Source organism: Cibotium barometz, chromosome 54, assembly GCF_041138505.1.
Source record: "Cibotium barometz isolate CiBa-2024 chromosome 54, ASM4113850v1, whole genome shotgun sequence".
In the NCBI taxonomy this organism is placed as follows: domain Eukaryota; kingdom Viridiplantae; phylum Streptophyta; class Polypodiopsida; order Cyatheales; family Cibotiaceae; genus Cibotium; species Cibotium barometz.
In genome coordinates, this window is record NC_141099.1 from 23425042 (window position 1) to 23450647 (window position 25606).

The 25606-nt window shown below is 48.1% G+C and overlaps 1 protein-coding gene across 5 annotated transcripts in view; it reads right to left on the reverse strand.

The window, feature by feature from the left end:
* Positions 1-25606, reverse strand: part of LOC147607960 (enhancer of mRNA-decapping protein 4-like) — a 49270-nt gene that overhangs the window by 10912 nt on the left and 12752 nt on the right. The gene's annotated exons all lie outside the window — the stretch shown is intronic.

Genomic DNA, 25606 nt, shown 5'->3' on the forward strand with positions numbered 1-25606 from the left:
AAGAGGAGAAATGCATAGTCGTATTAGCAAAAAACTATAATGGGGCGCCGATGGCGTGATAAACAAAAGTGAGTGTACAATGATCAATCTAAACAAAAATGCCAAATGGCATAATGAAAGGCCCAAGGAGGGTGTACACTCAAGGCAAAATGACTAAGTGCCAAGATACAAGACTCAAGAGACTAGGCAAGAGGCTGAAAAGGGTGAAGATCAATCGTGACCTCCTCGGTGAAGTCCTCCATAGGCTGGTCCTCAAGTGGGAGGGGAGGGGGAGGTGGGGGGGACAATGCCTCGGGCACAACCTCAAGCTCCTCTAAAATCTCGGCCCTCTGCTGATCAGAGAGATGTGGGTCCTGCTGTGCCTGCTCCCATTCGGTGAAAGGATCTGCCTTCTTTGTCAAGCCCTTGCAAAGCATTCGCAAGTTGGCACTGACAAACACCAAATCATTTGCACGCTGTACACCAAGGCGGTTCCTCTTCTTAGAGGCAATGTGGCTATAAACTGACCAGAGTTGCTCTAGGCAACTGCTACTGCAAGCCTGTGAGAGTACACGCACAGCAAATTCCTGCAACTTTGGAGTTTCCGCACCATAATCCTCCCACCAAAGTACAGACCCTACCTTGAAGCGGTCCGCCTGTGCATCTGCCAAACCAAAAGCCCCCCGCTTCTCTCTATAAATCTGCAATTGGTCCTTGATTGTGCGGCGATCCTCCTCACTAGTGTAAAGGCGATCCAAGGTTTGTCGAAGGCCTTTGCTCACCTCTTTGTCCTTGTGTTGCCCTTTGCCTTGAAACTCAGGATCAACAATGTAGGCAGCAGCATGGAGGGGAGAGTGGTAGGCTTGCCACCTTTTCAAACATAGGGATTTGACCTGTTTATAGTGAGGCTTGACTTTGAACATTGCTTTTAGCTTCTCTGTCATGCGATCCATTGCCTCGTACACTTTGCCAATGCATGGTTGAGTGGAATCCACCACCCTAAGGAGATCAATAATCGGTTGCACCATCTCCACAAGCGCCTTGGCCTCCTCCCACCATGCCGCATCATCCGCCCTTTCCCTGCAAAATTTGCCGACCGTCGTGGAAGCCTCTGAAGTGCGTGCAAACTCATCACTGAGGAAGAGTCCCCTCAATGCCCCGCTACATGTACACAAGCGGCCTAGCATGAGAAAGTTGAATGCAAACCTCGTCTCGGAATACTTAAGAAGAGAGAGGCTTGACTTCTTGGAAAACTCGTGCTGCACCCTGTGATGGTTGAGGACAAAGGTCACTATTTTGTTGGCACCCTCAATGACAGGTGCAACCCAATCCAAGGCCCCTATGTCTTTGATAAGGTTGTTGAGGCAATGGGCCATGCAAAAGCACACGGTGATGCGAGGATAAGTTGCTTGGAGAATTGTCCCCGTCGCCCTATTTGCCGGTTCTCCATCCGCACATATGGCAATGACATTCTCCGCCCCCACCGTCTCTAGTGTTGTTGCCCACTCCGCAGCAAGTATCTCGGCACTCTTCCCCGTCCCGGAAGCATCATGGGAGTCGACAAAGTATGTCTCCCCTCGTGAGTAGGCAACAACTCCATGGATGGAGCGCTTTCTAGTGTCACTCCACCCATCAACGACGAGGATAACACCATTTTCAGCCCATTGCTCTTTCATGTGGTTGGCCGCCACCTCCACGCTTGCCTTCTCCTTGTCAAGGAGAGAGGTGCGGATGGTCTCCGAAGAGGGGGGAACATAAGAGGGTCCATACTCCGCTATCAATTTGCACATGGCCCGAAAGTATGGAGATCTATCCAAAACACCATATGCAAAACACAAACAAAATTCAGATTTTTACCATCATTTAGTCTTTTAAGTTTTAGTCTTTAAAGTTTAGAGCATGATATTTGAATTTTGAATAGTACATGAGCATAGTGCCAAGGACTTACCGTGCCGCCCGAAATGCTATGTGGTCATGAAAGAAGAATCGTGCCACCGCCATGTCCACCTCCTCTTTCAATTGAGGGTTCCAATTCTCATCAAGAGTACTTTGGCGTCCCCGGGAAGCGGATGCCTCTCTTGATGAACGAGGTACATGCGGCGTTGATGTCCTCACAAAGGATGTGGGGTCGACGGCCACTTGAGGATTGCGTTTTGCCAACTCGGCCGCCTCATAAACCACAAGCTTTTCAAGGAGCTCCTTCTTCTTCTCGGCCGAAACCTCCTTGCAAAATTGCACTTCGTTGCCGGGCTCATGCAAGAAGTGAGCACGCACTTTGTGGGCACCGCCGGTTCGCTTGTAGCCGCAAAGCTTACATACCCATGGTCTTGAACCACCCCCTTGACCGTATTGCGAGCACTCTACCTCATCCCACCAACTCCATCGATGTACGGCGGGCCTCCTTCTTCGTGATGGAGCGGGTGTTGAAGTGGTGGAGGCGGCGGCGGACCCGGGTTGAGGAGAGGAAGGGGTTTGAGAAGAGGATGCCATAGTGATAGAGACTAGAGTAGAGCTTGAGATGGATGGTAGAGCTTGAGAAAGAGTCAAGATGGAGAATTGGGATGGAGATGTTGGAGAAGGAGAGCTTGGACAATGGAGAGGGTGAGCTTGGAGAGGGAGAGCTTGGATGTTGGAGAAGGAGAGCTTGAAGAGGGTGAGCTTGGAGAGGGAGAGCTTGGATGTTGGAGAAGGAGAGCTTGGAGAGGGAGAGCTTGAGCCTTGAGCCTTGGGTCTTGGAGAGGGAGAGCTTGGAGAGGAGATGGCTTGAGGAGAGCATGGAGGTCTCTTATATAGAAGATGGGGAGCCATGTGGGAGAGCTTGAGCCTTGAGGAGGAGTTGCGCATCACCAAACGGCTAGGAGAGACAGCCGTTGAAGCCCCGCCAACGGTCAAAAAATGGGCCAACGGTCAGTTTGACCGTCCCCGTACGGACAGGGAACGCCGTTCCCGGAACGTTCCCGGAACGCGTTCCCGGCGTCCCCGTTTCGCTGTCTGGCTGCCGTCCCGCGGACGTCCCGCCCCCGTCCCAGGCGTTCCCCGTCCCTAGGGTCCGTTCCCCCCGTCCCTAGGGTCCGTTCCCCCCGTCCCATGTCACTATGATCTCAAGCTCTACTCTATCACTATGGCATCCTCTTCTCAAACCCCTTCCTCCCTCAACCCGGGTCCGCCGCCACCTCCACCACTTCAACACCCGCTCCATCACGAAGGAAGAGGCCCGCCGTACATCGATGGAGTTGGTGGGATGAGGTAGAGTGCTCGCAATACGGTCAAGGGGGTGGTTCAAGACCATGGGTATGTAAGCTTTGCAGCTACAAGCGAACCGGCGGTGCCCACAAAGTGCGTGCTCACTTCTTGCATGAACCCGGCAACGAAGTGCAATTTTGCAAGGAGGTTTCGGCCGAGAAGAAGAAGGAGCTCCTTGAAAAGCTTGTGGTTTATGAGGCGGCCGAGTTGGCAAAACGCAATCCTCAAGTGGCCGTCGACCCCACATCCTTTGTGAGGACATCAACGCCGCATGTACCTCGTTCATCAAGAGAGGCATCCGCTTCCCGGGGACGCCAAAGTACTCTTGATGAGAATTGGAACCCTCAATTGAAAGAGGAGGTGGACATGGCGGTGGCACGATTCTTCTTTCATGACCACATAGCATTTCGGGTGGCACGGTAAGTCCTTGGCACTTTGCTCATGTACTATTCAAATATCATGCTCTAAAGACTAAAACTTAAAAGACTAAATGAAGGTAAAAATATGAATCTTGTTTGTGTTTTGCATATGGTGTTTTGGATAGATCTCCATACTTTCGGGCCATGTGCAAATTGATAGCGGAGTATGGACCCTCTTACGTTCCCCCCTCTTCGGAGACCATCCGCACCTCTCTTCTTGAGAAGGAGAAGGCAAGCGTGGAGGTGGCGGCCAACCACATGAAAGAGCAATGGGCTGAAAATGGTGTTACCCTCGTCGTTGATGGGTGGAGTGACACTAGAAAGCGCTCCATCCATGGAGTTGTTGCCTACTCACGAGGGGAGACATACTTTGTCGACTCCCAAGATGCTTCCAGGACGAGGAAGAGTGCCGAGATACTTGCTGCGGAGTGGGCAACAACACTAGAGACGGTGGGGGCGGAGAATGTCATTGCCATATGTGCGGATGGAGAACCGGCAAATAGGGCAGCGGGGACAATTCTCCAAGCAACTTATCCTCGCATCACCGTGTGCTTTTGCATGGTCCATTGCCTCAACAACCTTATCAAAGACATAGGGGCCTTGGATTGGATTGCACCTGTCATTGAGGGTGCCAACAAAATAGTGACCTTTGTCCTCAACCATCAAAGGGTGCAGCACGAGTTTTCCAAGAAGTCAAGCCTCTCTCTTCTTAAGTATTCCGAGACGAGGTTTGCATTCAACTTTCTCATGCTAGGCCGCTTGTGTACATGTAGCGGGACATTGAGGGGACTCTTCCTCAGTGATGAGTTTGCACGCACTTCAGAGGCTTCCACGACGGTCGGCAAATTTTGCAAGGAAAGGGCGGACGATGCGGCATGGTGGGAGGAGGCCAAGGCGCTTGTGGAGATGGTGCAACCGATTATTGATCTCCTTAGGGTAGTGGATTCCACTCAACCATGCATTGGCAAAGTGTACGAGGCAATGGATCGCATGACAGAGAAGCTAAAAGCAATGTTCAAAGTCAGGCCTCACTATAAACAGGTCAAATCCCTATGTTTGAAAAGGTGGCAAGCCTACCACTCTCCCCTCCATGCTGCTGCCTACATTGTTGATCCTGAGTTTCAAGGCAAAGGGCAACACAAGGACAAAGAGGTGAGCAAAGGCCTTCGACAAACCTTGGATCGCCTTTACACTAGTGAGGAGGATCGCCGCACAATCAAGGACCAATCGCAGATTTATAGAGAGAAGCGGGGGGCTTTTGGTTTGGCAGAGGCACAGGCGGACCGCTTCAAGGTAGGGTCTGCACTTTGGTGGGAGGATTATGGTGCGGAAACTCCAAAGTTGCAGGAATTTGCTGTGCGCGTACTCTCACAGGTTTGCAGTAGCAGTTGCCTAGAGCAACTCTGGTCACTTTATAGCCACATTGCCTCTAAGAAGAGGAACCGCCTTGGTGTACAGCGTGCAAATGATTTGGTATTTGTCAGTGCCAACTTGCGAATGCTTTGCAAGGGCTTGACAAAGAAGGCAGATCCTTTCACCGAATGGGAGCAGGCACAGCAGGACCCACATCTCTCTGATCAGCAGAGGGCCGAGATTTTAGAGGAGCTTGAGGTTGTGCCTGAGGCATTGTCCCCCCCACCTCCCCCTCCCCTCCCACTTGAGGACCAGCCTATGGAGGACTTCACTGAGGAGGTCACGATTGATCTTCACCCTTTTCAGCCTCTTGCCTAGTCTCTTGAGTCTAGAGTCTCGAGTCTCGACTCTTGCCCCACTTTTTTGCTAGTAATCTTGTATCTTGGCACTTAGTCATTTTGCCTTGAGTGTACACCCTCCTTGGGCCTTTCATTATGCCATTTAGCATTTTTGTTTAGATTGTACACTCACTTTTGTTTATCACGCCATCGGCGCCCCATTATAGTTTTTTGCTAATACGACTATGCATTTCTCCTCTTTTTGGTGCAATTTTGTGCTTAATGTCTTGGTTTCTAAGTGTAAATCAAGTGTGTTAAAAAAAATTGCAAAAAAACAATCGTTTTCAGATTGCCGTTTTTTCCACCATCCCCGGGACGGCCTTTTGCCCCGTCCCCGTCCCGTTCCCCGTCCCCATCCCCGTTCCCCGTCCCATGTTTCTATGCATGGTGATAACTTTGTTGGAGTTCGTCAACACGGGTGACCCATTATGGGAGAGTCAATTGGTGATCTGTTTTCACAGTGAAATCAGTCCAAAGAAGGTAATGTTTCCATATGGTAAGTGCATGAATTACAACCAAGTGCTCTTTCTCATAAATACCAAGAGAGAGCTCTGCATCATGCAATCTATGCCTCTCATAAGCCACGGCATGTCCCTCTTAATTTAGGACAGCTCCTATGCAATTTCCAAATGCATCACATTCCACACTAAAAGGCTTTTGCAAATCCGGAATGATCAACATTGGACCACGAGTAGTTGCATCTTTCAATTTGAGGAATGCATCCCTCTCTACAATAGTCCATCTGAATGTAGCCGCCTTCTTTGTCAAATTATGCAAAGGAAAAGCAATCCATGCAAAGTGCCGAATGAACCTGCGGTAGTAAGAGCATAATCCAAGAAAACTACGGATCTCATGCACTGAACTCAATTCGGGCCAATTCCAAATTGCATCAATCTTTGCAGGACCAAGATAATGTATCTCTGATAAGAAGAACTCCCTCTTCTTTGGATTTATGAAGAGTTTATGCTTACGGAGTTCTTCAAAAATAACAGCCAAATAAGCTCTATGCTCTTCTTTGGTCTTCGAGAAGACTAGGATGTCATCAAAGAAGACACCTGTAAATTTCCAGTACCCACGAAATATGCAATCCATCATTCTATTGAATGTAGCTGTCACCAATTGGCCGACCATTTGGTCCATCTCCAGTTTTTGTGTCTCGTCCACTTGAGGCCAGGCCAGTGTCTCATGTGAAGAGGCCAACCCGTGACCGGGCAGGGGAACAAGCACAAAAGGAAGTTCTCCGCACCGATGGCTAGCACGACAGAAGGAAAGTCTTTGGACCAACCTTCGAAGAATTCAACTTCGACCCCAGCGAAGAAAAAACGTCTCCTTAAGGCTTTGAAGCTCAAGGAGAAGGGACGTTGCTTCATCTACGAAAAAGGACATATGCATAACGAGTGCCCGAAGCAAAAGGGTGCAAAGACCAACGCAGGACCCAAGCCAAAGGCAACTAACCAGTTGTCTTTGACAGGTACGTCAGTTACTGTACTTTCTCGCCCTAGTTCATGTTCAGATTGTCTGTTCATCTCTAAAGTTTTTGGCGTCCATGATCTTCTCCGAGTTTATGGAGAAGTGAATGGCCATAGAATCCACATTCTTCTAGACCCCGGCAGCTCACACAATTTTGTTAATTACAAACTTGTGCAGAAATTGGATCTTGACACAACACCCAGCGATCATACAAATGAGGTACGCCTACCTGCGGGTCGGCAAGTATGGGATCGAAAGGTGGAGACGCTACCGATCTGGATTCATGACTACAAGGATACTCTGGAATGTTATATTATGCATCTAGAGCATGTAGACTTGTTATTAGGGATTAAGTGGTTTAAGACTCTTCAAGTCCAGATAGATTGGTCTAGTCATACTTTTTCTTTTGAACATAGGTACACCCAGTATAGTGTATTAGGTGATTGTACACATCCCTCTCAGGGACCTCTTGTACATACAGTTTATTTTGGTAATATAATGGATTCTTTTTTGTATACAGCTTTCCATTGTGTCTTGATTTCACTTTCTTCATTTCTCATACCTTTTATGGATGTCAATGAATTAAGTGTGTTTGAAAGCAAAGAATTAACGAAGATACTTGATTTGTTTTAAGATGTATTTCCTAAGGAACTGCCATCAGACTTACCACCTAAAAGAGCAGTAGATCATCGTATTGACCTGGTCCCTAGTGCTCACCCTGTTAGTATTCCACCTTACAGGATGAGCCAAGATGAGGAAGATGAGTTGGCCAAACAACTCAAAGATTATTTACGGATGGGCCAGATCCGTCCAAGTAAATCACCTTGGGGTGCACCTGTGTTGCTTAGGAGAAAGAAGGATAACACCTGGAGAATGTGTATCAATTACAAGAGATTAAACAAGCTGACAATTAAGAACCGTTATCCTCTCCCTAGATCAAATGACCTTATTGACCGGTTAGCCGGAGCGAAGTATTTCACAAAGATAGATTTGCGTACTGGCTATCACCAAATACGTATTCATGAAGGGCATATCGAAAGAACCGCCTTTCGGACTAGGTATGGCCATTACGAGTTTCTCGTATTACCTTTTGGGTTAACCAATGCTCTAGCCACTTTCCAGCAAATGATGAACGATCTTTTTCGTAAACATTTGGGAAAATTTGTGGTTGTGTTCTTGGATGATATTTTGATATATAGTCGTACTCTTGAAGATCACGTTAGATATCTCACGATTGTCTTAACTATTTTAAGACAGAATCGACTGTATGCTAAATTAAGTAAATGTGAGTTTTTCATGACAGACATCATTTACTTGGGACACAAGATCACTAGAGATGAATTGAGCATTGTGTTGGAATTAGGGTTGCAGGAAAGCACACAAAGCTTGGAGAAGAAGAAGCAAGAATGCACACAACACACAATGTATTAGATTGTGTCAATGTACAAAAGATAAGTTAGCCCTAAAATGATGGGCGTATATACAAGCCGGGGGAAAAAACTTCCTAAAGAGGGAAAAAGTGCCCCGGCGGTCCCAAGTGTGTTCACACACATCACTGCCTATATATATGGCAACAAATCCCCCCTGGGAGTGATGGTGTGAACGAGAGCTAGCACTCATGTATAGGGGAGTGCCATGCCCGAAGTAGATCAGTCCACAAAGGGGAGCAAGCCCAAAGCTTTGCGGAAAGCTTCGAACTTCTCACGAGAAAGCGCCTTTGTGAAAAGATCGGCGAGGTTGTCCTGTGTTGGCACATAGGCCAAGCTGATCTCTCCTGCTGAGAGTCTCTCCCTGACATAGTGATAATGCACCTCAATGTGCTTTGTGCGAGCATGAAAAACTGGGTTTCTCGCAACTGCCAATGCGCTCTGACTGTCAGTGAAGATAGAGGTGGCAGACTCCTGTCCAACACCCAAGTCAGCCATAAGCCGTCTGAGCCACACACACTCAACCGTAGCTGTGAAAGCTACCCTGTACTCAGCTTCAGAACTAGAAGTGGCCACAGTAGGTTGCTTCTTGCTCAACCAAGATATGCATGAACTACTGAGCATGAAACAAAAACCACTTGTGGACACTCTTGTGTCATAGCAACCAGCCCAATCTGAGTCCGAAAAAGCATGTAAATCTGGCGGCAACGATCCCCCCTTGGGATAAAACAACCCAAGATGTATGGTGCCACTCAAGTAGCGAAAGATGCGTTTAACTGCCTTCCAATGCTGAGACCCTGGGCTATGCATAAACCTGCTCACCTGTGAGACTGCAAACTGAATGTCCGGCCTCGTAATGCATACATAAATGAGGCAACCAACAGCTGTCTGATAGAGTGTGACATCAAAGTGATCTCCAGCATCATGAAGACTCAACTTTAAACCTGTCTCCATTGGAGTAGCAATAGACTTGCAGTCTTCAAGGCCAAATCTCCGCAACAATGTCTCAATATACTTTGTCTGACACAAAGCAATACCTCCATCACACTGCTTAAATTGTATCTCCAAATAATGATGCAAATGTCCCAAATCTGACATCTCAAAAGAGGCATTCAAATCAGTCTTAAAATCAGCAATATGACTTTCATTTGGTCCTGTGAGCAGCATGTCATCGACATAGAGAGCAATGATTAGATGTACATCATCCACACATTTAACATACAAAGTGCTTTCTGTTGGACTATAAATATGCATGTATCTTTTCATACCAAGCTCGTGGAGCTTGCTTTAAACCATATAAAGCCTTTTTCAACCTGCACACTTTGTTTTCCTGCCCTCTTTGAACAAAACCACGAGGCTGCGATACATACACCTCCTCATGCAAATCTCCATTCAAGAACGCAGTCTTTATGTCCAACTGATGTACATTCCAACCATTATGAGCTGCCAATGCACAAATGCTACGAATGGTAGTCATACGACAAGTGGGAGCAAAGGTCTCATCAAAATCAATGCCCTTTTCTTGAGCATAACCCTTTGCAACAAGTCTAGCCTTATAGCGATCAACACTGCCATCTGGCTTTCGTTTCAACTTAAAAACCCACTTACATCCAATGGCCTTTTTACCAATAGGCAAATCACACAAAGACCATGTACCATTCTTCATTATAGCATCATATTCACTTTGCATTGCAGCCAACCAATTTTCTGATTTTTGTGCCTCATCAAATGAAAGAGGTTCTTTCTCTTCACACATACTAGACACAGCCAAAGCATAACAATCTGATGCATAAGAGGCATGCTGAAAACTTGAACGAGTACGACTAGATATAGGTGCATCAATTTTACTATCACGCAAGGTTTGCACCAGCCATTTAGGCATACCTCTAGCCTGCTCATTTTCAGCCCTATGCTCAGAAATTACATCCTGTAAATCTGCATCAGAAATAGGCTGATCTATGATGTCGTTTGAAATCTGCATAGGCTGAATATTTGCCTCATTAGGACTTACATTTGAATTCCCACCTGTAAACAGAGGCAACAATGTATCAAATACATCCCGTGAGCTCACACCTGTCTCTTTGGTACATGATAACAAGGGCTGCACAGCATCTTCCACAAAAACAACATCTCGACTAATCAAGATACGCTTTGACTGCGGATGATACAATCTATAACCCTTGCTCTCAGCACTGTAACCAACAAAAATGCATTTGACAGCCTTATCATCCAATTTTCTGCGTTGTTGCACAGGCACTAAAGCATAGGCCAAGCAACCAAAGACACGCAAGTGACCAATAGAAGGCTTCCTGCCATGCCAAGCTCCGTATGGAGTAATAGACTGCAAGGCCTTAGTGGGACACCTGTTGAGTACATATGAAACACAGATGACAGCCTCAAGCCAAAACGCATGTGACAAAGCTTGGCTCTTGACCATACATCGTGCCATCTCCATAAGTGACCTGTTTTTCCTCTCAGCAACACCATTTTTCTGAGGGGTATACGGCACTGTACATTGGTGTTTTATCCCACGACTAGCCAGAAATGCATCAAACTCTTTAGACATGTACTCCCCCCCTCGATCAGAACGGAGGGTGTCCACAGTACAATTGGATACATTTTCAACCATAAGAAAAAACTGTTTGAAGCACAAAAACACTTCTGTGATATGCAGCGGAAGTCTTTGTATTGGTTGATCCTGTCACACAAATGCTCACACCGTCTTCTGTGTCCTGAGTTTCGTGAGTTTAGCAATCCATTTCATTACTTCAAACTTTAAAGAGATGAGAGAGAGAGAGAGATGAGAACTGTACACCAGATTGGATCCCGTTACCCACTGAAGGGCCCCCTATCTCGATAACGAGATAGTATTTGCTTTATTACTTTAGAGAGAATAACTTTGGACTGTAGATAAGCCAAACGCAAGATCTCGGAGGATCGGAGAGCGGCTGATCTGTACACTGCTGTAGAAACACCTCAATGACTTGATCTCGAGCCTATGCACTCCTCCAAAGGGCATGAGGAAGGGCTGCACACCTGAGGCTCAAAGAAGAAGAAGGTGGACTGTTCTACACACTGTTAGAATGCTGAAAACACATATGAATGCTGTGTTACCTTCACCAGATGACTGCTGAATGTGTGGATGATGCACAGAATGCTGAACACTGATGCAAACAACAGTTTCAAGGCTCGAAACTGCTGTAGACTGTTGCTTCAGGGCTGGAATCTGCTGTGGACAGAAACGCTGAGCTGTGGAGGATGCTGTGGACTGAAACGCATGTGAATCTGGGACTGCAGGAGCTACTGCTGTACGGCTGGGACAGAAACGCAGCACTGCTGCTGCTGGATCAAAAAACGCAGGTGTATACAGGCTGCAAACTGGCGTTGAACTGAAGGTGAAGGGTATGCTGAATCTGGGCCTGAACTGAGTGCTGAATTTAGGGCTGAATGCAAGCACCTAGGGCTGAATGAAGCTAGGGTTTCTCAAGGGCTGGAGAAGCAAGCTTATGGGCTCTAGGGTTGGATTAGTCTTGGGCTGAAAGCAAGAGAGAGGAGAGCTCTTAGCACAATGAAGACTGAATGAGGAAAAGAGCCTCTAGGCAAGCCTATTTATACTAACTGGAGGTTGGTTATTTAATAAAGTTAATATTTATAAATGCCCAATAATGCAAATAATGATAAATAAATACTAATAAATATGGAAAAAATACCAGATAAATCCCAGTAAATTCCCTAAGGCTTTGGGGATGTTCTAAATGATGCACAGGCATATGTATGCATATTATGCAAGATGCAGAGTGCTTTCTGATGCAAACCCTAAGGCTTCTACTGACTCTACATGCATGAATGATTCTCTCCAAGTGGGTTAAGGGACTTGACTGACTGACTGACCCGCTAAGGCTGAGGAATGACCTACGTAGCTCGTGCCTGACTTATCCTGGACTGAGGATGTACAATGGGGTCACGGCGTACGACAAATATCATCCTACTGGGTTCTAAAACTGTACAACTGCTGCACTTCTGATGATGAGCCATCTTGTCACCATGCACTGAGTGCAGAGTGCATGTGACATTCCCTCCTGATTAGCTTGGCGGCAGGTTCATGGCTTCCAAGTAGTCCGCCAATAACTGGGGGTACTCCTGGAAGAACTCCTCGTCGAGCCATACGGCTTCGTGGGTGCCTCGATCTCGGAATTTCGTATAGAACTGAAGAATCCGTCGACCGGAACCATGCTTCCATCGATGAAGAAGGATCTGCTCAGGCTCAATCACTTCTCCCTCGTCTACCACGGCTGGCTATTGTTCATCTGAAACATCAAACACTTTTGGACCAACATATGGTTTTAGCCAAGAAACATGGAAAACATCATGCATTGTCCAACTGGCAGACAACTTTAACTTCATTGAGACATCACTTATCTTCTTAACTATTGGAAAAGGGCCAAAACTACGGAAAGAAAGCTTGGGACAACGTTTGCCCACTTGTTTCAATCTCTGCTTCATGACACGCAAATAGACCCAATCCCCTTCCTTGAAGTGGACATCTCGTCTAGACTTATTTGCCTGTCTGCTATATGCTTCCTGAGCTTTGGTCAAGCGGTCTTTGACTGACTCAATGATCTCGGAAAATGCTTCCGTGGTTTTATTAGCCTCTAAAGATGGAGACACCATTCTCGTCAAAAGAGAAGAAAAACGGCGACCAAAGGCTGCTTCATATGGAGTCCGTCCGACACTGGATGAATGCGTGTCATTCAAGATAGCTTGGACCAACGGAAGATAGTGCTCCCATTTGGACTGCTGGTCATGACAGTATGACTTGAGGACATCAAAGGCCAACTGATAATAAATTTCTGTCTTGCCATCTGTCTGGGGATGGAATGCACTAGTAGACAACTGCAACTTAGTTCCAAAGTTTTCAAATAATGCCCTCCAGAAATGCGAGGTAAACTTGGAATCTCTGTCTGATGTTATGGTGCTAGGCAAACCACAAATTGGATACCAATGCTTGAGAAACAGACAGGCTATGTCCTCGGCTGTGGCCGTATGCTTGCATGGGATGAGCATGCAGAACTTACTAAAGCGATCCACAATGGTAAAACATTGAGTGTTACAGGATCCAGTGGATGCTGGTAGAGGCCCTACAAAGTCCATAGATATGTCGATGAAAGGTCCGTCGGGGATAGGCAAAGGTTGAAGTAAACCTACCTTCTTTGTATGGGGAACCTTGACTTTTTGACAAATCTTACAGGCTTGTACATGTGCATAGACATCACGCCTCATCTTTGGCCAATAAAAGGACCGTTCTAATTTCTCGAGGGTACTGTTGATACCCCTATGTCCTCCAACTAAGGAGTCATGGGCATCGTGGAGAAGAGCGGAACGCTTTTCCCGAGTGACACAGAGACGGTTCTTGTAGAACAACCAACCGTTCTGTACTGAATAGTGGCCAGGCTCAGAAGTGAGGGCCAAACTATACTGAGTACCAAACACAGGAGAGTCAACATATTGGTCTTTCATACTATCCAAGTCATTCCCCGTTATTTCGAGAATGGTAGCTTCTTGGACTGCCTGGATGCTGGACTTTCGACTGAGAGCATCTGCTACTGGGTTATGCTTACCAGGGATGTATTCAATCATACCTCCAAACTGTTGGAAGATTTGACTCCACTTGGCCTGTCGATCACTCCACTGGGCACTTGGCATAGTCTGAAGCCACTTAAGTGCTTGGTGGTCTGTTTTCACTGTGAAAGCCTGTCCATAAAGAAAAGGCTTCCAATGTTTGAGCGCTGTGATCACACCCAAAAGCTCTTTGTCATATACCGAATAATTCTTTTCGGCGACATCCAACTTTCTGCTGTAATAAGCCACGGGTCTATTGTCCTGCTGGAGGATTGCACCTATGGCTACATTGCTGGCATCGGTGATGACCTCGAAAGATTCGTCCCATGATGCTAACTTTAATACAGGTGCTTCTGAGGCAGCTTTCTGGAGTGCTCGGAATGCATCAAGTGCCTTACCTGTAACTGAGACTTTCTGCTTGCGAGTCTTCACCCCCTTGAGCAAGTCGGTAAGAGGTGTTGCAAGGTTGGAAAACTGATGAACATGTGTGCTATAGGCCTAACAAAGACCTACGAATGAACGGATTTCTTGGGCGGTCTTAGGAATATGCCAATCTAAGATCTCCTGAACCTTTGATGGGTCCAGTCTAATCCCATCGGAACCGATGATGTAGCCCAAATACTGAACTTCCTTAACACCAAAGATAGACTTTTTGGCGTTTATGTAGAGCTGATTATCTCGCAAAAGTTGCAAGACTTTCTCCACATCTTTCTCATGCTGCTCCGCAGTGGCTGAGATGACTAGTATGTCATCAAGGAATATGAAAACACACTTCCCAATATGGACTGCGAAAATCCTAGACATCATCTTATTGAACGTTGCGGGTGCATTTGTAAGCCCAAAAGGCATGACTACGAACTCGTAGTGACCACGCTTTGTCCTGAAAGCTGTTTTTGAAATGTCAGCTTCAAAAATGCGGACCTGATGGTAACCACTCTTGAGGTCGATCTTAGTGAAAAACTTAGCACCGTCTAAACGCTCCAAAATATACTCTATCCTGGGCATAGGAAACTTATTCTTGATAGTGAGTTTGTTTAATGCCCTGTAGTCTACACAAAGGCGTGCAAACTTGTCCTTCTTTTGGACAAATAGGATACGTGCAGCAAATGGGGAGGAAGAAGGCCGAATGAATCCGGCTCGGAGAAGCTCAGATATAGGAGGTCTGCTAACTGAGGGACTGAAGATGTAATGGATGCTACTAATGAGGGAGGGACTGTTTGAGCACGAACATAAAGGAGTGCTCCTTCTGCTCCCTTGCGGATAGCTCGTCTGGCCTGGAGATGGGAAATCAATGGGATGCCAAGAATGCTTCTATCCCCCCCGAATCATGACAGGCTCAGGCAAACCTTTACAAATAGTAAAAGTGTCCTGCCCCCAATTGGGAATAGGCTCATACTGACGGAACCACTGAATTCCTAAGATCATGTCACACCCTAACAGAGGGGAGACGATGAAATCTCGCTGAAATGAGGCCTTCTGAACTTCAAAGGCAAACTGTTGTGCCTTTTGGGAAATGTGGATGCGAAGACCAGGTGTAAACCCGTCCACATCCAAATGATATGGGACTAATGTGCAGTTCAATTTATTAGCCAACTCGGGAGAGATGGCGTCTTCAGAACTACCCATATCGAAAAGGACTACAAACTGTTGGCCCTGGGCAGAGCCATAAGCTCGGATAAGGCTCTTCTGAGCAGCATCGCTCTCACCCTCCTGCTTAGCATCAAATACCACGGATGGCATAGGATTTAGGGAAGGTAAAAGTTGAACTACATTTGAGGTAGTAGGCGGGGCTGGAGGAGCTGGGGAGGCTGTGGCAACTGTGGCAGAAGGGGCTTTGGCAGCTTGTGCCGCTTGCCATTTGTGGCAATCCTTCTTACCATGCCCTATAATGTGACAGAAAAAACATCTATTTTCTGACTGGTACTTCCTTTGCTCCTCTGGAGGAAGATAACCTCCAGTAATGCCTGCTTTAGCCTTTTCATCAGGGGTTTTCTTAGGTTCTTTATCCTTCTTACCCCCTGAACTGGAGCTATTACTGCTGTCCTTCTTAGCATCTTTAGAAGATGCGTTACCTTTCCCTGTCTGTGCAGCTGATTGTTGCTGCTAGGGTTTGGTACTGGACTGAGATGTCTGCTTGGGCTTGCCCCCATTGAGCTTCATTTCTTCATTCTGAGCGAGAGTCAGAGCCCGGTCATATGTACTTGGTTCAAAGTTACGAACTGTGAACCGAATGTTGGAGTCCAATCCACGAATGAATTGCTCCATCTTGGCTTGCTCAGATAATCCTAACTGCTGTGCTAAAGTAATAACCTTACCGGAAAACTGAAGCACTAGGGAACCATTCTGTCTGAGTCCATAGAACTCGTCTTTCAGACCGGTCATGTACTGGGCAGGAGAAATCTGGTCTTCAGGTCATGGACAAAGATGTCCCAGTCAAAGGCTGTGACACCTGTGGCCTGGTCAGTATGAATACTAGACCAATGCTGCCACCAAGTGACTGCCTCACCAGTGAGATGGGGAGCCGCTAAGTGGACTTTGTCTTGTGGGTCTGTGATCTTAGCTAATGGAAAATGAGCATTAAACTGATGAATAAATTGATTAACTGAAGAATGATCACACTTACCATCATACTTGCTGAAATTCGGTTGACTGCGAATGATGGTGGTTGATGCTGCTGCGGGATGCTGGCTGGTGACACCTATGACTGGGGAGACTGAGGAGAGCTGCTGATACCTCAAGTGTATGGCCTCCTTTTCCCGTTGGTGTTCGAGTAACATACGTTCTCGATCAAGCTCACGTTGGTGTTCCCGAGCGGCGAGTTCAGCTTGACGTCGGTCTTCGTCGATCTTGCGTTGGGCTTCCTCATAGTCCCGTCTTTCTTCTTTTTCTCTTCTCCTTCGGGCCTCGTCCTCTCTCCTTTGTTGTTCCATCTGAAAGAAGAGGGAGATGTAGTCGGGTGCTGCTGGAGGTGTAGAAGGACGTGCTGCTGCTGCCTCCAAGAGTTGAAGACGCTCCATGAGTAGCTGGTTCTGAGCTCTAAGAAGAGCTATGGTGTCTGCTGTAGGCGGAACTTGGAAGAACAAGGTCTCCTTCGGGGGAGACGTCTTCCGGCTAATGAGTACTCTCTCCTGTAGACATGATGCTGAAGTCGGTGGTCGTGCTGGAACGCAATCTAACCATCCAAGGATGCCCCCACGCTAGGATACGGTGTGTGTGGACTATCTGAATCTGATACCAATGTGATATGCAACGGAAGTCTTTGTATTGGTTGATCCTGTCACACAAATGCTCACACCGTCTTCTGTATCCTGAGTTTCGTGAGTTTAGCAATCCATTTCATTACTTCAAACTTTAAAGAGATGACAGAGAGAGAGAGATGAGAACTGTACACCAGATTGGGTCCCGAATTACCCACTGAAGGGCCCCCTATCCCGATAACGAGATAGTATTTGCTTTATTACTTTAGAGAGAATGACTTTGGACTGTAGATAAGCCAAACGCAAGATCTCGGAGGATCGGAGAGCGGCTGATCTGTACACTGCTGTAGAAACACCTCAATGACTTGATCTCGAGCCTATGCACTCCTCCCAAGGGCATGAGGAAGGGCTGCACACCTGAGGCTCAAAGAAGAAGAAGGTGGACTGTTCTACACACTGTTAGAATGCTGAAAACACATATGAATGCTGTGTTACCTTCACCAGATGACTGCTGAATGTGTGGATGATGCACAAAATGCTGAACACTGATGCAAACAACAGTTTCAAGGCTGGAAACTGCTGTAGACTGTTGCTTCAGGGCTGGAATCTGCTGTGGACAGAAACGCTGAGCTGTGGAGGATGCTGTGGACTGAAACACATGTGAATCTGGGACTGCAGGAGCTGCTGCTGTACGGCTGGGACAGAAACGCAGCACTGCTGCTGCTGGATCAGAAAACGCAGGTGTATACAGGCTGCAAACTGGCGTTGAACTGAAGGTGAAGGGTATGCTGAATCTGGGCCTGAACTGAGTGCTGAATTCAGGGCTGAATGCAAGCACCTAGGGCTGAATGAAGCTAGGGTTTCTCAAGGGCTGGAGAAGCAAGCTTATGGGCTCTAGGGTTGGATTAGTCTTGGGCTGAAAGCAAGAGAGAGGAGAGCTCTTAGCACAATGAAGACTAAATGAGGAAAAGAGGCTCTAGGCAAGCCTATTTATACTAACTGGAGGTTGGTCATTTAATAAAGTTAATATTTATAAATGCCCAATAATGCAAATAATGATAAATAAATACTAATAAATATGGAAAAAATACCAGATAAATCCCAGTAAATTCCCTAAGGCTTTGGGGATGTTCTAAATGATGCACAGGCATATGTATGCATATTATGCAAGATGCAGAGTGCTTTCTGATGCAAACCCTAAGGCTTCTACTAACTCTACATGCATGAATGATTCTCTCCAAGTGGGTTAAGGGACTTGACTGACTGACTGACCCGCTAAGGCTGAGGAATGACCTACGTAGCTCGTGCCTGACTTATCCTGGACTGAGGATGTACAATGGGGTCACGGCGTACGACAAATATCATCCTACTGGGTTCTAAAACTGTACAACTGCTGCACTTCTGATGATGAGCCATCTTGTCACCATGCACTGAGTGCAGAGTGCATGTGACAACTTCGGACTTTGCCTTCAGTGGATATACCCATGCATGTCTTGAGTAATCATCAATGAAAGTCACGAAGTACAAGTGTTTACCAAATGACGGAGTTTGCATAGGCCCACATACATCACTATGTACAAGTTGCAATTTGCGAGTGGCCCGCACAGAACCATCCTTTGGAAACGCAGAACGCTGCATTTTGCCCAAAATACACACGAATGAAGCAACCATATCAAATTTCTGCAAACGCAGCAAACTAGCAAAGTTCAGATGACCAAAACGAGCATGCCATAGTTTTGCATCTGAAACTGCTTTTTCATCAGAAAACGCAAGATCTCGGAGGATCGGAGTATGGCTGATCTGTACACTGCTGTAGAAACACCTCAATGACTTGATCTTGAGCCTATGCACTCCTCCCAAGGGCATGAGGAAGGGCTGCACACCTGAGGCTCAAAGAAGAAGAAGGTGGACTGTTCTACACACTGTTAGAATGCTGAAAACACATATGAATGCTGTGTTACCTTCACCAGATGACTGCTGAATGTGTTGATGATGCACAGAATGCTGGACACTGATGCAAACAACTGTTTCAGGGCTGGAAACTGTTGTAGACTGTTGCTTCAAGGCTGGATTCTGCTGTGGACAGAAACGCATGTGTCTGGAGAGGGCTGTGGACTGAAACGCATGAGCAACTGATGACTGTAGTGCTGGAAACTGTACGGCTGGAGCAAAACGCAGGTAGACTGCTGTAAGGCTGCACCAAAACGCAGATATGCAGGCTGAATGCTACTGGTTTTCAGGCGTGGAACTGAGCTGAGGATGTATGCTGATTCTAGGATATGAACTGATGCTGAGGACAAGCACCTAGGGCTGGGCTGAAGCTATGGATCTCAAGGGGCTGGAGAAGAAAGCTTATGAGCTCTAGGGTTGGATTAGTCTTGGGCTGAAAGCAAGAGAGAGGAGAGCTCTTAGCACAATGAAGACTGAATGAGCAAAAGAGGCTCTAGGCAAGCCTATTTATACTAACTGGAGGTTGGTCATTTAATAAAGTTAATATTTATAAATGCCCAATAATGCAAATAATGATAAATAAATACTAATAAATATGGAAAAAATACCAGATAAATCCCAGTAAATTCCCTAAGGCTTTGGGGATGTTCTAAATGATGCACAGGCATATGTATGCATATTATGCAAGATGCAGAGTGCTTTCTGATGCAAACCCTAAGGCTTCTACTGACTCTACATGCATGAATGATTCTCTCCAAGTGGGTTAAGGGACTTGACTAACTGACTGACCCACTAAGGCTGAGGAATGACCTACGTAGCTCGTGCCTGACTTATCCTAGACTGAGGATGTACAATGGGGTCACGGCGTACGACAATTATCATCCTATCGGGTTCTAAAACTGTACAAATGCTGCACTTCTGATGATGAGCCATCTTGTCACCATGCACTGAGTGCAGAGTGCATATGACAGTTGCATCCTTTGCAAATCCCACGTAATAAATGGGAAAGTATTTCCATGGATTTTATTACCGGATTACCAAGAACACATCAAGGCAACGATTCTATTTGGGTTGTGGTAGATCGCTTGACAAAAATGGCTAGATTTTTACCGACACGGAAGACCATTACAGCTACGCAATTAGCGAGGCAGTTTATCGAGCAATTGTTTAGATTGTACGGGTTACCGCAAGACATAGTCAGTGATAGGGACTCTAAGTTTACAAGTGACTTTTGAAGACTTGTTTTTGAGAAGTTGGAAACAACTTTGAATTTGAGTTCCTCAGATCATCCTCAATCTGATGGCCAGACTGAAAGAGTGAATCAGATTTTGAAGAATATGCTTTGAGCATATGTATCCAAAAGACAGAGTTCATGGGAGGATTATCTTCCTATGTTAGAATTTACATATAATAGTACTAAGCATACGAGTACAAGTTTTAGTTCTTTCATGCTTATGTATGGTTTTCAACCTAGATCCATAAGTGAGAGAGCAAAAGAAAGACTAGGCAAGATGGAAAAGTGAGAGGCCAGCCAACCTATTTACAGGTAAGAGGGGCTGGCCGATTGGACATGATAAACTGGCCGACTCGACATGATGTAGCTAGTCGAATGGGGAAAATACATCCAGGCTGGGAAAAATCCCAAAAAAATATATAAAAAAGGGGTGGCCAGCCCACAATCAAGGGCCATGAAAAGGGACCAAAAGGGACACCAAATATGGGCAGAAACTAGGGATGAATGTGCTAACAATCTAGGGCTCCCAAGGCGCATCCGGCTCGGGAGGACCAAGATGGTGTTCTTCTCTAGTATACATGTAGTTTACCCCATGTGCTTCCCGCCAGATGAGGGTTGTGGGCAAGGGCTGTAAGCAGCTCCATTTTCTAGTGCATGGGAATCGTGACTCCGAGTTCCAAGCATTAAAAATCTGGCAAGACCAAGATCAGCTTTGGTGTAGCAGAGACTATGGACATGATGTGTTCCAAGTTCATTGTTCGAGGTTTTGGGATGTGATGTGTTCACAGTCCAGTGTTTGGGGATAATGGGTGCGATGTGTCCGGCAGCTCATCATTCTATTCTTGGAATTCACTGCACACTGGTGTGAAAATTCGGAGCCAAGCAGATTTCTTTGTTGTTCGTGGTGGCATTGTGTTTTGAGGAAACAGGTTGGCGGGTGCTCTCTCCGAGGTGATTCCAGCATCTGCAGTACTGGAGGGTCCATGGTTGCATCTATCTTCTTTAGACTCTTGCACACACTGAGTTGCACGAGGCGTGTTAGAATATTGTGCATCTCAGTGTTTGGGGACTATGCCTATTTATTGGGCTTTTATGCTTTTTCTTCTTGATTTATGTGTCGTGGGACAGTCGGCCAGCTCCTTGCATCCCTATATAAAGGGCCTTTTCATCATCACTTGTTGTATCCAATCCTTGCACGTTGTAATGCTCTTTGTTGGCTATTGCCTTTGTAAAAGCCTCATGCTATAATAAAGGTGATCCTGTCAACCAGTGCTCTCTCTCTCCTCGTCTATGCTTCTGCTTGTGGATGCTCCAACAAAGGGAACATACACAGGAGCTTTTCTTTCAAAAAGGGTGGAGGACCCCCTAGTTGCAATTGTGTTCACATGGTGGAGGACCCAGTCTACATACCTAGTTGCAATTGTGTTCACATGGTTCCTATGATGATTGTTCACGTGTAAAGGAGGTTTGGGGGCGTTCACATAGAGATGAAGGTTTCACTATTCTTCACCTTTTGGCTTCTTGTTAAGGGTTAAGTTCATATGGGCGGGGATCTTGTCCAAAGAATATATTTTCACGACTGCCCATACATGCGCAGGGGGCATATCTCATGCATCTTTTTTCACATGGCTTTTGCTTGCACTAAGGGCGTGTTTTATGGTTGTGACCAATCTCACTCATCTTGGACGAGTGTGTGTGAGTAAAGGACAATTGTGGTGTGTGTCTCGTGGGGTTGTAGGTTGAAAGAAAGCTGTCAATTAAGTATACTTTGGTCCACCAAAACCCTGAGAACCATGCTTCTTAAACCTCGTGCACAGCCTTGAATTCAGTGACAAGTGCTTTATCTTGCAAACCTTTTCTGGCCACACTGGCTACTGAGAATGGCAATTGTGGTGTGTGTCTCGTAGGGTTGTAGGTTGAAAGAAACCTGACAATTAAGGATATTTTGGTCCAAGATATAGATAGGAGCCCAAGATAGACTGAAGGACTCGCTGAAGCTCCCGCTCCCCCCCTGCTCGCGCTGCTGCCTGCATGCCCTCCCCCCCTTCCCGCCCACGCGTCTGTCCCCCCCCCCCGCCTACCCTTTGCTTCTGCCGCCCTCGCGCTTGCCCCCCCCCCCCCCCCCCGCCCCGCTTGGTTCTCTTGCGCCCCCCGCCCCAGCGCTGTAGCGCCCGCCCCCTGCTCCTCTCCATCGCGCCCCCCTCCCTTCTTCAACGCCCCGGCCCCCTCCGCCAGTCTCCGCCCTCTCACCCTTTCGCGTTGCTTCCGCCCCCCCCTGGGTTTTTTTTCTTCACCGCCACCTTACCCCCCCCCCTCCCCTTCTTTTTGTTTTTTTCCGTCCCCCTGGGTTTTTTTTTTTGCCTTCCGCCTTCCCCCTCCGCCATTTGTGTACAGCTCGGCACTCTCCGCATTCGCTCTGCCTTCGACATAGCTTCAAACTTTGATGGAGGCTCCTCCCGCCCCACCTCAGAGGGACTCTTCCGCAGCCCCCTCGCCCGCCCCTGAGGATACCCCCATCAGGCTTTCTCTTTCGCCAGAAGAGGAAGCGAGCCTCGCCGCAGAGGTGGAACGCCTCCAGGCACATTCCACCATCTGCCGTATAGTCGGCACTCGCCCCAGCAGAGGGGAGATCCGGGATCTTCTCCAGGCCCGCCTTCTTGCAGATATGGGCAAGATCCTAGACGTTCAGCTACTGGGCCGTGGACACTACCAGATAGAGTTCGAGACAGCCTAGAGTGTGGCCCAAGTCCTAGCCATGAGTCCCCTTGACATCAGGGGCGCTCGGGCATTCTTCAGACCTTGGCTGCATGGCTTTGACCCAGCAGCGGCCAAGCAGGGAGAGCGCCTTTTCCATGTTACAGTTTGCTTCCCTGGACTCCGCCGTGAGTACCTTCCGCTCCTTTCTAGGCTAGGAGCATTGGTGGGCTCGGTGCTTGAAATGAGCCCCACAGCAGCTTCAGTGGTGGCTAGAGCAGCTGGGCTACCTTCGGTCAGAGTTTTGGTTCCTGACATCTCCTCCCTTCCGAAGGTCATTCAGCTACCTAGGATAGGGGAGGGGGATGGATTGATCAGAGAGTGGAGTTTTCGGGGCTCCCGAACCAGTGCTTTATCTGCAGGCAGGTCGGCCACATGGCCAAGGCCTGCCCTCGCAGGAGACCCCAACCTTCACCGCACCAGCAGGCCCCCGATGGCCCGCCCACAGATGCGGCTCGGCAGGCAGCCTCCGGGACACCTGCTCAGCCCACAGAGACCTCGGAGTGGCAACCTGGACAGGGGCGCCGTCGAGGGAGACAACCACAACAGCACGCCCAGAGACCGATGCAGCAGCAGCCCCACAGTCTCAGCATCACTGGGTTCCCGTGAGGAACAGCTTTGCTCCCCTCCAGGAGGAGACCCTAGCGCCGACTGAGGACCAGGAGATGCCAGCACCCCCTCCTTCGCCCCCACCCCCCCTCCCGCCTCGCTTCCACCTTCGCCTCCTCCCGTTCCCGCTCCGGTTTTGGCAGCGGCTCCTTCTCCACCCCCTTCTCCCCCCCCTCCTCCCCCCCCCCCGCTCGCCTCATCTCCCTGGGAGGCCTTGGCAGTTCCCTGGCGCTCACCTACAGTCCAGCGAACACTGAGCACCGACCTTGCTCGAGCACCGCAGAGGAGACCTGCCATGCCGATTCGGGCTTCACGGATATCCTCTATCCGCAGTCGGCTGAGTCGTCTCGACACTAGACAGCGCTCGGAGGCTTTTGATTACTCCTTCACACGGCTTTTTGGAGCGGAGGGCCCCCATGAGCCAGCACCATCAGAGTTCATGTAGTGATACCTCCGGCCCGAGGGGAGGAGGCACTTGATTCAGCGGTGGCCTTCTCATTCCCTCTCTGTGGCCCTAGCGACCGGGAGTGGACTCTGGATCTCGCTCTTAGCATTTTGAAGACTCTGGCAGTTGAGTTTTCTCACCATGTGAGCGATCTGGAGGTCACAGACGTGATAGGCCGACTATGGGAGTTGGCTAATTTTTTCTTTGATACCGGGAGTGTGGATGCCTCCGGGATTCGACATTTGGTGCTACGCATAGTGGCAGACTTCGCACGCGACCCTGGATATGTATGCATACACGAGGTTGCTCTGTCTGAGCGGGAGGCAGTCGCCATGGGACACAGCCACTGGCGCCTGATCCGAGATTCTTGCAGCACACCGGGTGGGCAGATTCGTAGCCGCTCGGATGGGGACTATTCTCCATCCAAGCCGCTTGCGAAGGCCCGCCGTACGGCTGAGACAGCCTCCACCTCAGCAGGTCATCCATGAGGATCATCTCATGGAATGTACAGGGCCTTGGCGGCGCACACTATATACGTTATCGTGGTTGCTTGAGGCAAGAGCTTCAGAGATGCCTGGTTGGGGGCAGTATTGATATTGTGATGATGCAGGAGCACCATTTGGGTGAGAGCAGGATCCAGAGATACGGTTCGGTGATGCCTGGTAGATGGGACACCTTTTGGTCTGTAGGGTTTGGCCCCTTGGGTGGGCAAGGAGGAGTATGTATGGTCATTGCGGATGTATGGCGGCAGGCCATTGTGGATCGCGGGATCATTGTGCCTGGTAGAGCACTGTATGTCATTCTGAGGATGCATGATGAGCTCTTTGGCGTGCTCAATGTCTATGCGCCCAACCATGCTAGTGCCAGAGCAGAGTTCTGGACCCAGGTTACGGATGCATTGCCAGAGGCCGCACATTGGTGTGTCGGGGGAGACTTCAACATGCTTGAGGACCCGGCCGATAGGGTGGGAGGCAGTCATGTTACAGTGCACGGCACGGAGCTTGCAGCGTGGGAGCGATTTTGCATGACACTGAGGATCACTGATGCATGGCAGCATGAGGCTTTCTCCCGCTCTCAGGACAGTCTTAGTTTCTCTCGGTCGGATCGCCGGCAGGGAGGGACTAATCTATCACGGATTGATCGCTTCTATGTGGGCGACAGACTAGGGGAGCGAGGGGGCTCCGTCGGCATTCTCACTGGCACCTCTTTTTCAGACCATGCGCCTGTTATTTTGACACTTGAGGAGAGGACACGGGAGACCAACTTGCAGTTGAGGATCCCAGAGAGGGTACTTACAGATCCTAGTCTCGCTGAGGACATTGAGAGGATTTGGCATGACAGCCAGAGCTCAGACCAGGATGCAACAGGCCAGTGTGCTCAGGGACTCATTGAGCTCAGCTCTTTTTTGCACGCTGCAACCTTGACACGGCTGGGAGAGACTCGCGAGCGGGAGCGTTGGTTGAGACGTAGCCTTGCTTCGCTTCAGCGCCTTCAGAAACAGCAGCCTAC